At 50.0% G+C, this 16,218-nt stretch overlaps 1 protein-coding gene across 7 annotated transcripts in view; it reads right to left on the reverse strand.

The window, feature by feature from the left end:
* The window catches only part of LOC149869862 (uncharacterized), a 61,039-nt gene that overhangs the window by 23,139 nt on the left and 21,682 nt on the right, over window positions 1-16,218 (reverse strand). The window contains exon 1 of one of the 7 annotated variants that reach the window (XR_016440645.1): window positions 5,719-5,935. The exons of 4 other annotated variants lie outside the window; for them this stretch is intronic. The gene's annotated coding sequence lies outside the window, so the exon portion shown is untranslated. Of the gene's footprint in view, window positions 1-2,372; window positions 2,652-2,679; window positions 3,104-5,718; window positions 5,936-16,218 lie in introns of those variants that run through there. 2 more of the 7 variants (XR_016440646.1, XR_016440647.1) reach the window with 2 other exon arrangements.

Here is a 16,218-nt window from a genome sequence, read left to right on the forward strand (position 1 = left end):
TGCAGCCAGTTCTACAGATGAGTCCCCTTAGATGCAAGATCCACGTGGAAAAGCTCAGCATTACACGTTGGGCATGTCTACACATCCATTTCAGCGCACCTAAATTTAATGCGCATTAGCTTAATGCCCATTAAGCAGGTTTAGGCAGGCGTTTACACATGCAGGCATTAAAGCGCATTAGCGCTGTGTGTGGACTGACTTGAGACTAAAGTTAGTCCCAAGTCAGTCCACACACACAGTGTTGATGTGCTTTAACACACACACTTTAACTACTCATGCCTAAATTTGATACCTGCATTTGCAGGTATCAAATTTAGGCACAAATAACCTAAATTTGCTGTTTTTAATGCACATTAAGGGCACACATGTGTAGAAGCATGCCCTTAATGCACATTAATTTAGGCTAATGCTCATTAAAGTAGCACACAAAGACGTGCCCATTATGCATCATCCAAAAGCCTGGTTTGCACTGGGAGCAGCATAACAGAAGCCAAATCTGTAGGTTCACAGGGGTTTTGCTTTGGGTGGTCAGTGATAAAAGATACAAGAACTGCCCTTCTGCTACTAGGAAAAAGTCTGGAGGAGCTAAAACTCTGGAGGAATTGGTTAAGTCACTTTAATTAAAAAGTTATTGCTGCATGACCATCACAGAGCCAGACATTATTTGACATTGCGGGATGTGGTGAGGTTTTTCAAACAAATAGAAAATTTACTGAAAAATGGAATTTCAGAGGGAGAAAACTTGTTGGCCAATTCAGGTCTAATTCAGTGAAAAGTTTTTGGCTATTTTCAAAAAAAGGTACAAAGCTATGTTTGGACATTTTCAAAACAAAATATTACCCCTCGAGAACACTCTTTGAGACAAGACTCTGTGACTTCTCTGGGAAATGGCTCTTTCTAACTGAGCAACTCAGGAACAAATTACATAGAAATGCGGCAGTCTCCACCACCGGAAGTTAAATGCAGGTTAGACCGGAGGACAGGACAATCTTTTGGGCAGGTGTGACACAAATTAGTCCCACCCCCTCCCCAAATGCCACTCTGATCCCCTCTTCCTACCCAATCTGCTGCTCTGCTTTCGATGCCCTGTCCTGCCCACCCGATCTGTTGCTCTGCTTTCTGTTCCCTGCCTTGTGCTCCCTGCCCAGTCTGCTGCTCTGCTGTCCGCTCCCTGCCCTATCTTCCACTGCACACTGCCTGTCCCCTCCCCAATCTTGCCACATGCCACACACGGAGGCTGTCCCTGCCACTGTTTGGTCACCCCAGGAAGCTGGACACAATGACCATCTGACACACCCTACTTTTCTGTGACTCTGATTTTTGTTTCAAAATTCACTTAATTTTAAAACGGGAAAAATAAAGGTCAAATAACCCATGTGCCGAATGACACATGTTGCTTGAAGTCCAATGAAACATTTGGGTTTGACCTACATTGTTTTTTGTTTTAACTTCGCCAACCTCTTCTATTTCAGCTCAACACAAACAGATTCCCACTCCCACCCTCCACCCTTTCCTTTTTGTCTCGTCCACCAAACAGAAAAGCCCTCTCCCGGGTTGTTTCTAATTCACATGTGCAGCGTGCACCCACAGGCTGCTGACTTCGCTGCATTCTTCCTCGTCTTCCAGTCGGTCTGATTCTTTCCCCTTGGATTTGATTTGCATAATGACACTGAGATCAAGTTCCCGTGCTACCAGCCAGTGTGCTGATTTGTTTCGTCCAGGCATTTTAGAAAGGAGCCTCTGCCGTGGAGACCCAAAAGTCTAAATCAGCAGTGTCGATGCTTAACACAAGTTCAAAAAACAAACCTATCCCACCCATTAGGTGCCTGGGTATGATCCTATTGCACCCTGCTCAAGTCCTTGAGAACAACCACAGGACGTCTCCTTTTGAAACAGGCTGTCATCTTAGCCTTAAGGGTGAAGTTACACGTTACATTTAGACCATACTTAATCTGGGGCTGTTGAGCCATGGTAAAGTTATAACAAGCTGTGAGCAAGTCTCATTTTAAGGGTTAATACTGGCTTGCCACTAAAAGGTTGGTGAGCAGAGTCATGGCTAGGAACCAGGACCCCTGGGCTTTATCCCTGCTGCAGGAGAAGGGGTTGGGAGTAGCGCATCCTGGGATGCTGAAAGAGTGCAAATGGCTGATTTTATCTCCACGGGGCAGACTCAAACTGCCCTATCATGTGCCTGGTAGCACAGCCCAGAGATAACCTTTGCCTCTTGAGGTGCTCAGAGGGCACTTAGGATGAGTTAATGAGCTATAATGTGTGGACACTCATGTTTTAAGTGCCCTTTATATGGTCTAAGTGGAACATGTAACTTCACCCACAGTCACAAAAAGCAGCGAACAAGAGAAAGACTCACTCACATGATGAGGAATTGCCGAGTTTGTGGCGAGTCGAATAGGACTGAAGTGGGTATAAGGCAGAATAGATGATCTGTGCTCCTAATTTCCCTCAGCCAAAACAGCCAGGGAAAGGGTTAATCCAAAAATCACTGGTCCCATCCAATACCATTTGGTGATTCCCCAGGTTGCTAGTTAAGGAGGACTTTTTCTTCTGTCAAACTGGAGTAAAGAGGCCACGAATCTCTCTTTGGAAACCTTCTGTCTCAATCACCACTGCAAACATACAAAAAGTTGCGCGCGCACGTGCACGCTCACAGGGGGCACTCACATGACTCGGTCAGGAGCACGACGTGTCTGCATTTGCAAGGTCACATTGCATCTTTCTTTGGCCTGGAAGAGCAAGGGCACCCTGTGGCACACGTGCTCTGTTCGTGGAACGGCTCGAGAACGCTTGATTCCAAATCCAATCTCATGCCATAAATCCCAAACCTTCCCAAAAGTACGGAAATTATCTGCAGCTGAAATATGACAAGGGCTGTGGTTAATGGGGAGATTCTTGGAGGTTTCAGTCACTCTGGAAAAATGATTTGAGAAGGGATTAACAGCAGCAAGCGGTGTCCTTTTTACCCAGCCAGTCACAGATATGGAAAAGGCTGTGCCCGAGAGCCCTCTGCCTTGCAGACGGCAACGTGGTGGCAGCCCAGCGAATGTGCATTGAGCAGGATAATAATGGAGGCCTCAGAAATGCCGGTAGGTTAAACAAGAGCAGGCCACTTGGTGCTATATGGAGTTTCATGCTCCACCCAACCTGGTTAGTACAGGATACACTTGCTAAATGAAAGCCAGCTGGCCTGGGGCTCCCTAGCTAATCTTAGCTGAGCTATTCAGGGGACCACCAAGCAACTTGAGATGCTCTGCAACCCGGAGGGCTCCAATGCTGGTCTAGATTCAGGTCTACGGTCTTTTGGCCACCGCCAGTTTGAGTGGACCTCCACCAGCTCTCAGCACAGAAATGACTTTAGACAAACACTGGGAGCACCGTGACAAGCACCAGGAGCTCCCAGGATGCCACAGAATTAGGAGATCTGTGGTTAGAGTCTCTCGAATGGAGGCCACTTTATCTCCTGTGCCTACACCCAGGTGCCCATGGACAGCCAAAGCCTCCATAACACCTGGGTGATAGGGACTACTTACCTCCTGCTGCCTGCACCATCTTCCCTTCACAACGGGACCCCAGTTTACACACTATGGAGAGAGGGGCATTCTGACTCAGTTTCCAAACAGTGCTCCTGGGTAGGGAAGGCCTCCTAATGAGACACACCTCTAAGGTGGGCGATTCAAATGCCTGTCAGGTGAGTAATGCCTGAAGGCTATAATCCTCTACTTGCCACTATGCAATTGCAAAGAGAAAGGTGCTTGGGTTGTCGAAAGTCTCTACCGAGGAACCAAGGCTGTAGAGAATGAGTCCTCCAGTTGCCTGTGACAGCTGGGACTTCTGCACAGCTTTGATGATGTGCTGGCCATTCAGCACCTCCTGCTTTTAGGGGTTGCCTCCATCCTACCCTGGTCTCAATGCCATTGTCTCGCAGCATTTCATTGTCCTCCAGCTTTTCCTGTGAAGCATGTGAGCAAGCTTCGACGCCGGGGGAGACTTGCTGTGGTGTTGGTTTCTGCAGATATAAGGTTCTCTGCAGAGGCAGCTTCTGGAGACCAGGCTGTGCAAGCAGCTAGAGAATTTGACCCAACTAAGAGCCATTTCAGAGGGAAAACTGCTTGTAGGAATGGGGAGTTGTTGCTGACGGGAGAGAAGAAAGTGTCCTGTAGCAATGGTTCTCCAGCTTTTTGGACTCAGGCCACCCATCAGAAAACCAGCTCTTTGCTTTCACTCATCTTGGGACTACAGAACATCACACTAGATCAATTCTTCTGTTGCAAAGACCTTAGTGTGATGCAACGGGTCTGAATATTTTCAACACTACCAGTTCCTACTAAAAAATCTCTGATGCACGCATCGTTGTTTGCACATCAACAGTCACAGCTACACGTGCATTGATGTTTTAACTAATCAAGCCTGAATTTGATCCCTGCATTTGCAGGGATCACATTTAGGTGTGATTCGCCTAAATTCGCCATTTGTAATGCACATTAAGGGTGTGCACATGTAGACACATGCCTTTAATGCGCATGAAATTAGGCTAATGCGCATTAATGCATCTCGTGTAGACGTACCCAAAATGTACTCATAAGGCATGGTACCCTCAAAAGGATCTTACAGCATCCCATGGGGCTATGGCAAAATCATATATAACACCTCATAACACAGTATAACTGCCAGGGCTATTGCTTGCCTTAAGACCAAGAATATACCCACAGCCAGTCTCGCAGATCTCTCCTTCACCAGGAAGTGGACCTGCCAAGCCCTGCCTCTCCATCACTGCTTAGCAGAAGAGGGGTCAAAATATAAGAGCAGCATCACAAGACACAGCAACAATATCCAGTTGTGTGCATAAATGTAAGAAATAGGGCTCAGGGTGGTCAAATTTGGCTCCTTTCCCCATTACTTTTGGAAAGAAAGCTGGAGAAACAGCCCCTTCAAGAAAAGCATGGAGCATGGTCAGCAACCTAAAGGGTCATTTCACATGGCCACAGGACACAAGACAAACGGAAGCCAGCCGCCGGAGGAAAAGAGAAACCCGGGCTTAATGGGGACTGCTGGAAAATGCAGCAACAAATGTTAGTTGTTTATCCGCCCCACCCATAAAACCCCGACATGGAAATAATGAATGGTGCTCGCAAATTAGTGACTAGAAATCACTTCACTCATAAAAAATGATTAGGCCAGAAACAGAGGCTTGGAGAGAAAAGGTGAAAAAAGCCAGAGGAACTCTTTTCTTCAGACAAATGTTTTTTACACTTAAATTAACGAGGGTCATGTCAGGGCATGGCAACGATATAAAATGGAGCAGAAAGAGTGGGTGGGGGAGGAATTCTTTGCTGGAGCAAGGAAGGGTGGATTGAAGTGGGATTTTGGTCAAAGAAGCCTCAAAAACCTGTCAGGACAGCAGCCTGGTTAGGCACAGGGGAGCTAGGGAGAGTATTTGGGAAGCCAGAACATGGCAGAGGAGGAGGAAGCGGAGATATCGCAGTGCAAATACGGCACCAGAGATGCTTTGCTTTTGCAGGATCTCCCAGGAATGCAACCTCTCGGGGTTTCTTTTTTCCCCGAAACAGCAGCATGAATCGAAGAGCAGTAAAGACAGGTTCATGACAGGTTCGAATGCTAGGCCCTTTGGGAGCATTTCCAGAAGCCGCTAAGTGATTTAGGAGCCCCAACCCTGTTATCTGGGGTATTCAGGTATCTAAATACCTTTGAGGATCCGGCCTTCCAGCGCCTGAGGGTCGGCAGCACTTCAGCTCCTTCGCTGCCTCGCTCCGCTCCAAAAATTGGCTTCCGGCTCATAAGACACTGAGCCACATTTGAAAGCGGTGCCCAAATTAACAAGAAAACAAACCTCTCCCCCTTTTTCTTGAAGTTCATTTCTTAAACGACCATGAGGGTAAAATACAAGGCACTGTCCCATCCTGCTCCCTGCCACTGTCCCAGTGTGTGACCCTAGGCAAGTCACCCCTCTGCCCCCTGCCTCAGTTTCCCAAGTCTATATGCCTGTGTGGATCGTCAAGCCATACCCTGTGTCTTAAGGGGATTACACAGAGCCGAGCCCCGGGACAGGTGTTTGCAGGTGAGACCGTACTAGTGACAACGGCATTGCAAATTTGGCATTTAGAGGGAGATGGTAAGATCCAGAACTGCCCCCACGGGACGACGGACCGTGGTAGGAGGAGGAATGAGTAGTCTCCTATGAGAAAATGCCCTGGTGACTTGGCAGCTGGAGTTTCATAGTTTCATATGAAACTGTGAAAGTCTGTTTGGGTATAAGGGATAGGGAAGTGGGTTGCTTGTATCCGCACTCAGTAGCAAGTTTGCCATCCCCGTCCCTTTGCCCTTGGACAACCCAATGGTCTCTGCTGTTCTCCGATCACGATGGGGCCTGAATCCCACCTCGAAAAGCAAATGGAGGAGAAATGGCAGGGAGAAAGGGGGAAGGGCCCCATGGTCATTTCATATTCCGGTCTTTTAATTACATGTCTTTCATCCTCTTCCTCCTCGTCTCCCCACGGTCAAGTCCGGGGCACGGGAAATGCCGCTAAGGTGGGAACCGTCTCAAACTGCCTCTTGAGCAAATCTGCCCCATAATTTACTTTGCAACAGGTATTTATGGAGCAGCGGGGACTGGCATCTGGGCCTGAAAATGGGCCAGATTCCCATGGCATCCCACTGTGATTTTTCACAAGCTATAACCCTTCAGGGGAAGGGAGGGCAGGGGGGAAGCCATCCAAACACTCCATTACCACAATATGCAATTAAAGCCAAAGGTGGAGACGGGTCCCCTGGCTGGTGCAGCCCTGCCGTGGCCTGTCTAGGCTGGATCTGGCCTTTTATATGCACTCGCAATTACCTTGAAAGCGCATTCTTTGGGGAAAATGAAAATTGCAAGCAGACCTCCCCGGCCCTCCGCGCTGTGCGGCTGGCTCGGAGCACGCAGCCTCACCAGCGCCTGCCTACTGTACCCGGAGGCACAGCTGCCTTGGAGTCGGGCTCTAAATTAAAGCCAGGCTTCGCCTCTCGTTCCCATTGACAAACAATGTCTTTTGCCAACAGCTGCTAAAAATGCTGCTAATAAACTTGAGCCAGGAAGGCATAAATGGAGGAGGCGGTGGTGGGTGAAGCATCTGGGTAGGAGCTGCCCCCGCACCTCCGCTCAGGACGTTACTGGCTCATGCAGGGATCCTACGCCAGAAGCTACTGGCTGGGCAGGCGGGGGGAACAGCCAAGCTACAAAGTGCTTGGCTCCTTGGCTGCTCTCACCCTTACTGGAAAGCGGGTGTGCGGTGTCTGGATGTGCAGCTTGAGTCCCCGTGCTAAAGTGGACACACAGCACAATTGCTAGGGATGAATTGACTCTGGAGATTTCCCACTGGGGCAGTGTGTCCACTCCACTTTCACCAGGGAGTGAAGCTGATTTACTGTGCAATAAAGGCGTTGTGTGTCTGCACCCCAAGTTTCCTCCTTGGCCTTGGGGAAGTCACTGGGTTTCATTGCTTCCTTGCTTTCCCATCTCCGGCATGCAGTACCGGCTTCTGTTCTGCTCTCCTTCATCTGCTTCACACAGGAGCTCGTCAGGACACAGCCTGGTTTTCAGCCATTTTGTACAGCACCATACACACTGCATGCTTGGCCCTACGGCCCTGGGTCATGGTGTATCTCAAGGCACTTTCCAATCAATGCCATTACCCTTCCTCTTTTACAGACTAGGTAAAAGGGTCCTGGGTCATGGTGTACTGCAAGGGACTTTCCAATCAATGCCATTACCCTTCCTCTTTTACAGACTAGGTAAAAGGGTCCTGGGTCATGGTGTACTGCAAGGGACTTTCCAATCAATGCCATTACCCTTCCTCTTTTACAAGCTGGGAAGAAAGGCATGAGGTGGGGTACAGCCAAACTTTCCTAGACTAACCCCTTAATGGGGGCACCGGGTTCCCACACGTCTCAAGCTGGACACCCCCAAAAAAGGAGCTACTGTCCAAAGTGCTCTCCTAAGTGACTTGCTTGAAGTCACAGCAGGGGACAGAGACAGAGGTGGGGGGAGAATGCCGATGCTGTCCCCGCGGGAGCCCGTCTTGGCTCAGCAAAGGACATTCACATGTGAACGGTCACTGGTGACCAGGAGAAAACAGAGCAAATCCTTCAGAACACTTTCAAATCCAAGGAGTGAGGAGAGCCTGAATCCTGTCGTCCCATCACCCCAGGTGCTTCCATGCAATGAGTACTCAGATATAAGCCAGTCCAGAAAGGTGTTTCTTTCTCATTTCCTATCCTCTGGATGCCCTCCTGCAAGGCCCCGCTCTCTGCCAGGGTGGCAGCTCTTTGGGGCAGACACTACGCTGTGCGGTGTGGGCTCACAGTGCCCCGCGCAGAGGAGTCAAAAGGCATTGCCACCATACAAAGGAGCCGGCACATGGCCAGCCCTTCATCCACCCTGTCCACAACTCCTGCGTCTCCAGCCTGTGTTTCCCTTGAAAGATCTCAACAAGTCCTTTGTGGATCATGCTGCATGGATGGAAATCAGCCAGGAAGGGGGGTGTTAGTGACCCCCTAACCGAGCTGCTAATGTAGTTTGAGAAGGACCTTGAAGCCTTGTCATCTTTTGCGTGTGTCATCCTCTTGGAAGCACCATGTCTCACAATCATAGACAATGAAGGTTGCAAAGGACCTCCGGAGGGCACATCTAGTGTAACCCCCTGCTCCAAGCAGGACCAGCCCCAACTACATCATCCCAGCCAAGGCTTTGTCTACCTGGATCTTCAAAACCTCCAAGGACGGAGATGCGACAACCTCTCTGGGGAGCCTGTTCTAGTGCTTTTATTACCCTCCTAGTGAGAAAGTTTTTCCTAATATCCAACCTCAACTTGAGCCCATTGCCCCTTGTCCTGTCATCTGCCCCCACTGAGAACAGCCCAACTCCATCCTGCGGGTCCTTAAGAGGAGGCTAGATGTACACCTTGCTGGGGTCATTTGACCCCAGTACTCTTTCCTGCCATGGCAGGGGGTCAGGTCCCTTCGGACCCTAGAAACTATGAAACTATGAAACTATCCTCTTTGCAGCCCCCTGCAGGGAGTTGAAGTCTGCTATCAAATCATAAAATCATAACAAAACGAGGGCAGAAAGGGACCTCAGGGGGTCACATCTAGTCCACCCCCCTGCTCCAAGCAGGGCGAGCCCCAGCTACATCATCCCAGCCATGTTCAGACTGAGATTCGATGACTCTTCTCAAGACCTGGGCATCTGGAGCCAACCTCAGGGTGAAACCCAGCTACACACATGCTGCTTTGCTGTCTGGTTTCCACAGCCTCGCTGTTCTTCCAGAGACAGCTCCTGCTTGGCAGGACATGGTTGATTCAGTGCTGTGGGCCGTGCGGGCTTCCCAGAAACATATTCATCACCCGCCGTTAACCTTTGGAGGGCACACGGCAGCCCGGCGTAGAGCGGTCCCCAGGCTTCTGCCCATTCCATTCGGATGAAGTCTCTTTATTATTGTTTTCTCAGTGGAGCAGGGTTTTCTCTCCGTGCCATTTTTCCCATTCCTCTGGCATCTTGCACCAAACCACAGAATTTGAACTCCTGCTGGATTTTCATTCTCATTTCGGGAACAAAGGAGCTGCGATGACAACAAAAGAACCTCCCTCCTCCCGTCTGACACGGTGCCGGGTGCGTGCCTTGGGCAGGGGTCCTTCTCTGCATGGCTGTGTTGCTATCAGAGTTAAAGTTGATCCCATCAGGATGGGTTTTGTGTGGGGGGGGGGGTTTCTGAAAATTTTCAATTTGCATTAAAAAAAAAAATCTATTTTAATTGCATTCACTTTCCATTTGTCAGCAGGAACATTTGTGGGACTGAAATTAGAAAACATTGTCCAAGGCCCCCCCTTTTTTTTTTAAAGGGATCCACTATCAATCTGGGATAATCCCAGTTGAATCAGGGCCCATCATAATACAGCGCCTGCTCTGAGGCTGGATTTTTTTTCACGGAGGCTAAAGTGGCCTGGGCTATCTGGAAGTGGACCCTAGAGCCAGAGAGTCCCATCCCAGCATCCGAAGCACAAGTTCATCCTCCCCCACCCTGTCCCCCATCAGGCGAACCCACGCCTGTAACGTTACACTCAACCAATCAAAAGTAACCAAGCCAGCTCCGGTATCAAAAAAATCACATAATTGCAGGAATATTGGGTGAAACTATTCGGAGACTCAGTCGGGGGAAATGCAATTTGCAAGGAGAAGAGCTTCAATGTGCTGACTACACTATTCACGGCCAATTATTCACTTAGCTCTGGCTTTTCCAGCCCTTGTTGCGGTGGATCCTTCTGCTTGGGCCTCCCCAGAAGGCTTTGGGGGAAAGAAACAAGAGATGGCTGTGGGTGCTGGGTGCGCTCGTCCTAACAAGGGTCCCAGAAATACATGGACGTGGATGCTACTGTCATTGATGGAGCAACCCCCTGGCCCAAGCTCTCTGCAAGGGGATCCAGACTATCTCAGCACGTGGACCTTCGAAAGACCCATGTCTGGTGAGGACCTGATTTGAGGTGTGATCAGCTCGAATGGGAGGTCAGCATCTCAGGAGAAGGGGACTCACGAGTATTCAGGTACTTCCCGATCCTGGCTGGGCTGGAAAGAAGAAAAGACTCAGCTCTTCCTGTGGTATTTCCAAAGCTGGGAGGTTGCAGCCCTTCCCGCTGCATCTGGGTGAGCGCCTTTGTGTCTGCCCCTGACAGTCATGAGCTCCACAAGCATAAAGAAAATGCACAGGCCATTTCTTCTTGCCACTGGACTCTCACACAGTTGCAGAGTGTGATAGCAAAACCAAGCTGGCACGGCCCACGGATGGTCACATCTAGCCCAGCCCCCCACTCAAGGCAGGATGGGCCCTGTCTGAACCATGCCAGACACCCATGAAAAACTGTCGAGGATGGAAACATGGGACGGGAGGATCTAGGATTTTGAGAAGGGGGATGCAGATGGTGAAGGGCATCTCACATATGAAAAAAACCACCTATTTTTTTCCAGAGAAAAAGCGACCAGAAGCTTTACTGGGTGGAGTTTCTGCACCCCATGGACATTTCCCCATTGCACTGGGGCTCGGTACAGAAAAACCGTGAAACGAATCAGCTTCTGACCTTGTTTGCACGGCTCGTGTGTCGCACGCTTCTGCTGCACGCTGCTGCTTGGTCAAAGGGGAAGCAGTTATTAGCTGAGTCCATCCCAGCCCCTCTGGACTTGTACAGCAGCAGGCATGATGGGCCCCTGCTCTGAGCAGACCTGCAGGCACGACCAGAACGAACGTGGTCCTCGATGATCTCCCGAGGTCCCTTCCAGCCCTAATGTCTATGAAAGTCTACGAAAGATAACCTCTGAGAACGAGGCGTTTGCCTATTCCCCAGCAGCAGCAGCAAGCCGTCTTTCCTGGACAGCAGGGCTCTCAGGCAATGACTGTTTGATGGGCTGGTTTATTTTTGCTGCAACCACAAAGCCATCTACCATCCTGTCTGCGCCACCTTACTTTCCAGCTGGCCAGGCACGTGCTGCGCTGATGGTCTGGAGCCTCCCAAGTGAAACAGCTCGATATGGGTTGCATCAGAGGAGCACCTAGAAGCCCCAGGCAAGGCTGAGGTCCCCACTGTGCTGGGCGTTGTGCAAACAGCCTCAAAGTGCTTCTGTGACAGATAGATGAGGTGACCAAGGATACCAAGTGAGACAGTGGAAGAGCTGGGACTAGAACCCCAGTCTTTGCTGCTCTTCATTGTATGTCTCAGCTCTCCCCACACTGAGGGAGACCTGGAGCAGGTCCCCACCTGGTCTGGAGCTCATTTTTTGCTAGTTTTGGAGGGTGGGGTTGCTATAAACCTGAAGTTTCAGCTTCCCTCAGGCGTTCCCCTCCAGCCTTACAGCCGTCGCTCAGAGAGACAAATGTTCAGGCAGCTTCAAAAACAGACCCAGGCAGCACCACGGTAAAGAGAGGCACAGTCACCAACCAGCACAGGGAGATGGCTTTGCAAAAGGTGGGGGAACAGCACTGTCCTACAGCAGGGGAAACTGAGTCACCGCCAAAGGGAGCTCCCTGCCAACAGGTGGGAGAAGAACCTGAGGAGTCTCCAGGCTCTATTAATCCTCCCCACCTCCACAGAGGATAGAGCAGGGCTATTACTCCCAGCATCCAGCTGGGGAAGGGAAGCATCAATGGACTTGCACAAGGTCACACAAGGATGTCTGTGTCAGAGCAAGGATATCAGTGTCCCTCTGCTAAGTCCCAGGTTTGAATTCTAAGGGCTTGGGCCATATGTCCCATGGGTGGCACTATCCATCTTGCCCCCACGTAGGCCAAGAGGTTGGCGACCATGGCTGAAGTCCTGTCTGGAAGCCATGCAGACCTGAACCGACCCAAGTGACAGAGAGAGACCAGCATAGCATCTCTAATAGCCCCATTGCAAAGAGACCAAAGAGTTAAGGATCAAGACCAATGTTTTCTTCTCCTGCCCCGCATTCATGGCATGGATGGGCACGCTTCCATTATGGACCTACCTGACACTATCTTTTACAAGAGTACATGGGGGCTCAATGGGGTTAATGATGTTTTAAACCCTGCTTGGGACTTGCCTCTGCAAGGGAGGGGCCAATGGAAGATCTGCTCCAGAGAGGCCTTCTTGGGTGCGTTTACATGTGCATTAACATGCTTTAGTTAATGTGCATTAAATCTAGTACCTCCACTGTGAGATACTAGGAAAATGCACATTAGCCTGTCTTAATGTGCATTAACTAAAACACATGGTTTTTAAGTGATGCTTTAATGCGCATTAAAATAAGCTAATGCACATCCGGACCAATGTGACTGGGGGAAAATGCCTTCCTGACCTCAGTGCAGCTGAATGGAGGGGAAATGGAGCAGAAACCTCAATTCCTTTCGCTTGGGGATACTTTGTGGTTTAGCTTCACTCACTGAAAACAGGAAGAGATGGCTGAAACACTGGCATACGTGCCCGCCAGCAAATTCCTGCTCCTGCTCCTGCTCCCTAAGGAAGCATCTCTCCCTCAGAGCTTCGATCGCTCTGAAAGTGGGTGAAGCCATAGAGAAGCAAGGCCACCTTGTTGTGGAATAAGAGCAGACACACGGGATCAACCAGGGATAGTCGTTGCACTTTCCTGTTGCATCCTACGTGCCTCCGCAGGAGTGTCTAACCGTGGGCCAGCTGAGAGGGGGCTGCTTCACTTCAGTGCAGGTGAAATGGGTCCCCAGTTCACATTAAGTCAGAGCTATTGCTGCTTTTCCCCATGGATCTGTATTGGCACTGGTTTAAACCACACGCTGGGGGCACTGTGCAAAAAAGGCAAGGTCTGTGCTGAGTCTTGGAGCTTGAGTCCAATGTTCTTCCCCCATTGGACCAACATTATACCATATTAAACCAATGTTATACCATTGTTATTCCACTGTTATACCACATTATACCACTGTTAAACCATATTATACAATCTTATACCACATTATACCACTGTTATACCACTATTACACCTATGCTATACCATGTTATACCACTGTTATACCACTATTACACCTATGCTATACCATGTTATACCACTGTTATTCCATTGTTATGCCATGTTATACCAATGTTATACCAAAGTTATACCATGGCAGTAAGATGCTAATCCATGCACTCACTGCCATGCCTGGGTCCATGGTAGCTAGTCAGCCCTGCTACTGGCAGCGCTGGGAACAACCTGCAGAACCGCACTGGAGAACCTGGGCAAAAACAGGCAGCTGCGTGCGGAGGTCTGTGCTGCTCCCAGGGGCCAAGGTAGGCAGCTTACTGCTAGCTCAGTGTGGACAGCCCCAGCAGACCAGACCTACCCCACGCAGCTGAGCAATTAAAGAAATGAGAGCAGAGGCGGTGTGGGAAATACAAGGGAACACGTCCCTTTGGAAGATCGGGGTCAGTGCAGTCAAGTCCAGGAGCACCCAGCTAAGCAAGGAGCCTGCATCTGAGACAGGTGAGATGCCAGTACCCACTGAGGCCTGCCATGCAGTTCCCCCAAAAGCCTGGCCCTGGATTACCTCGCTCGTGCTGACCTGCTGGAGGAAAGCAGAGCTGGAGACAGAGGCAATAAAAGACTACGAGCCCGGCCCCCAAGACTAGCGACCACTTCTCGTTTGATTGGAAGCCATGAGCATCTTGTAAAGCATTATTGGAAAAGCCCCATGTCTGCACACGCCAGGGGATTTGTTGAAGACTGTGGGCCATATCGTCTTCAGCAATCCCTCGCCATGAAGGATGACTGTCTTCCATGATTGCCTTATCCAGGGGTCTGAAGAAGGCCAACGAGGCTGATGCAGGATCAACAGCCTCTGTTAAGAGGGCCATATAAAGTGTTCAGAGCAGCAGGACTGGGCACTGGGACACGGACATCTGGGTTATTCTGCATCTTCAATGGGTTGCTGAATGCCCAGGCATGCCAGGGCTCCAAGCTTGAGGAAGACGGGGCATGGCCTCAGCCGCTTTTGCACCACCGGTGAAAGAGGCACAGGTTGCAACAGAAAGCAAGATGCATCCCCTTGGAGCTGGATTTCTTGATGCGTTGCTGCAATTAATCCCACAGCACGTCCAACCCCCTTTGTTTTCATGGTCACTGCAGACTTACAGAGGACACCCACGTACACACATGTGCACGCACGCACACGGTGCACTCGCACTCTCTTGGGCTCTTTCCTTTAAACTAACCAAGAGCTATTTAGACATTGAGTTTCTGATCACACTCGGCATGAAAAGAATCTGACACCTGTTTTCTGGAGCAACATTTACGTGCCTGAGGATTTTGCACGTGCTTTACAGGCTTTGCCACCCTCAAACCCCCTCCTCTTTTAATGCTCCTGTTCTTTCTGAGTGCGATGATACCACTGAAAAAGGGTAAGCAGAGGTAGCAGAGCCTGCTTGAGTTTGCAAAGAGGCTGAAACAGTATCAAGGGGTGCAAATTCTCCCCTCTTGCTCAATGTAACAGTGACACAGACACCTAATGGACAGTGAAGTGAATGCTTACCTGTTTTATCACTAATGGCTTCAGCAAGAAAATCCAAGCCAGTGGGCCTCCCCAATGACCTCTACCCCTCTCCCACCCATCTCCAAAGGCCAGACATCCTTGGGTCCACAGCCCCGCTATCCCAATAACACTGACACACATTTCCACATTTCAAAGTAAAACTCATGTCCTACAGAGCACATCCAAACCCGTGGAAGTGCAAAAGAAGAAGCAGGAAATGTCACACTATGTCAAGCAATAGCTGATGATCAGAGGACCTTCCATATTTATTTGAATCCTTCTTATCTGAAGCTGCTACAACAGTGAATTTTCCCTGCAGAGGTCGGGGGGGGGGGACATCAAAGGCCTGATGGCAGTGAAATGCCCAGGGATCGTGTGCATGTGGTCTCTGCTTTCTTCTGTGCTACGGTGCATCATGGGACTGGTAGGGATAAAGCGAGTGAGCAAAAAACCTTCTTGCAAGGAAAGAACAATCACAGGGCAGCATTGAGCGTCTGGGAAAGATGGGATTGGGTTTTCCTCCGAAAGTGCCCTGGTTCCATAGGTAGCATCATAGTGATGTGGTAGCAGTGATGGTCCAGAGATAGAGTCCTAGACAATGAAGGCTGGAGGGACCTCAGGAGGTCACATCTAGTCCAACCCCCTGCTCCAAGCAGGACCAGCCCCAGCTACATCATCCCAGCCAAGGCTTTGTCTACCCGGGGCTTAAACACCTCCAAGGATGTGGACTCCACCACCTCTCTGGGGAGCTTGTTCCAGTGCTTCACCACCCTCCTCAGAAGAAAGTTTTTCCTAATATCCAACCTCAGCTTCCCTTGCTGCAGCTTGAGCCCATTGCTCCTTGTCCTGTCGTCTGCCCCCACTGAGACCAGCCCAGCTCCATCCTCTTTGCAGCCCCCCTGCAGGGAGGTGACGGCTGCTCTTCAATCCCCCTCGGTCTTCTCTTCTCCAGACTCAATCAGCCCAGTTCCCTCAGCTTCTTCTCTCCTCCCCAACCAAAACCGGATGAAGGATGTCTTGCATTTGAAAGCTTGTCTAACTTTAATCCCAGCTACGCAGCTGATGCAAGAAAAGAGTTCACCCCAAGAAATCCTGTTCCTTAGGTGAATTCATTCAAGAAGCCCCAGGGGCAAGTACAGTCGCCTGCCCACTGCTTCCACAGAGACTG

The sequence above is a fragment of the Crocodylus siamensis genome, chromosome 2 (genome assembly GCF_052110815.1).
Source record: "Crocodylus siamensis isolate JL-2025a chromosome 2, ASM5211081v1, whole genome shotgun sequence".
In the NCBI taxonomy this organism is placed as follows: domain Eukaryota; kingdom Metazoa; phylum Chordata; order Crocodylia; family Crocodylidae; genus Crocodylus; species Crocodylus siamensis.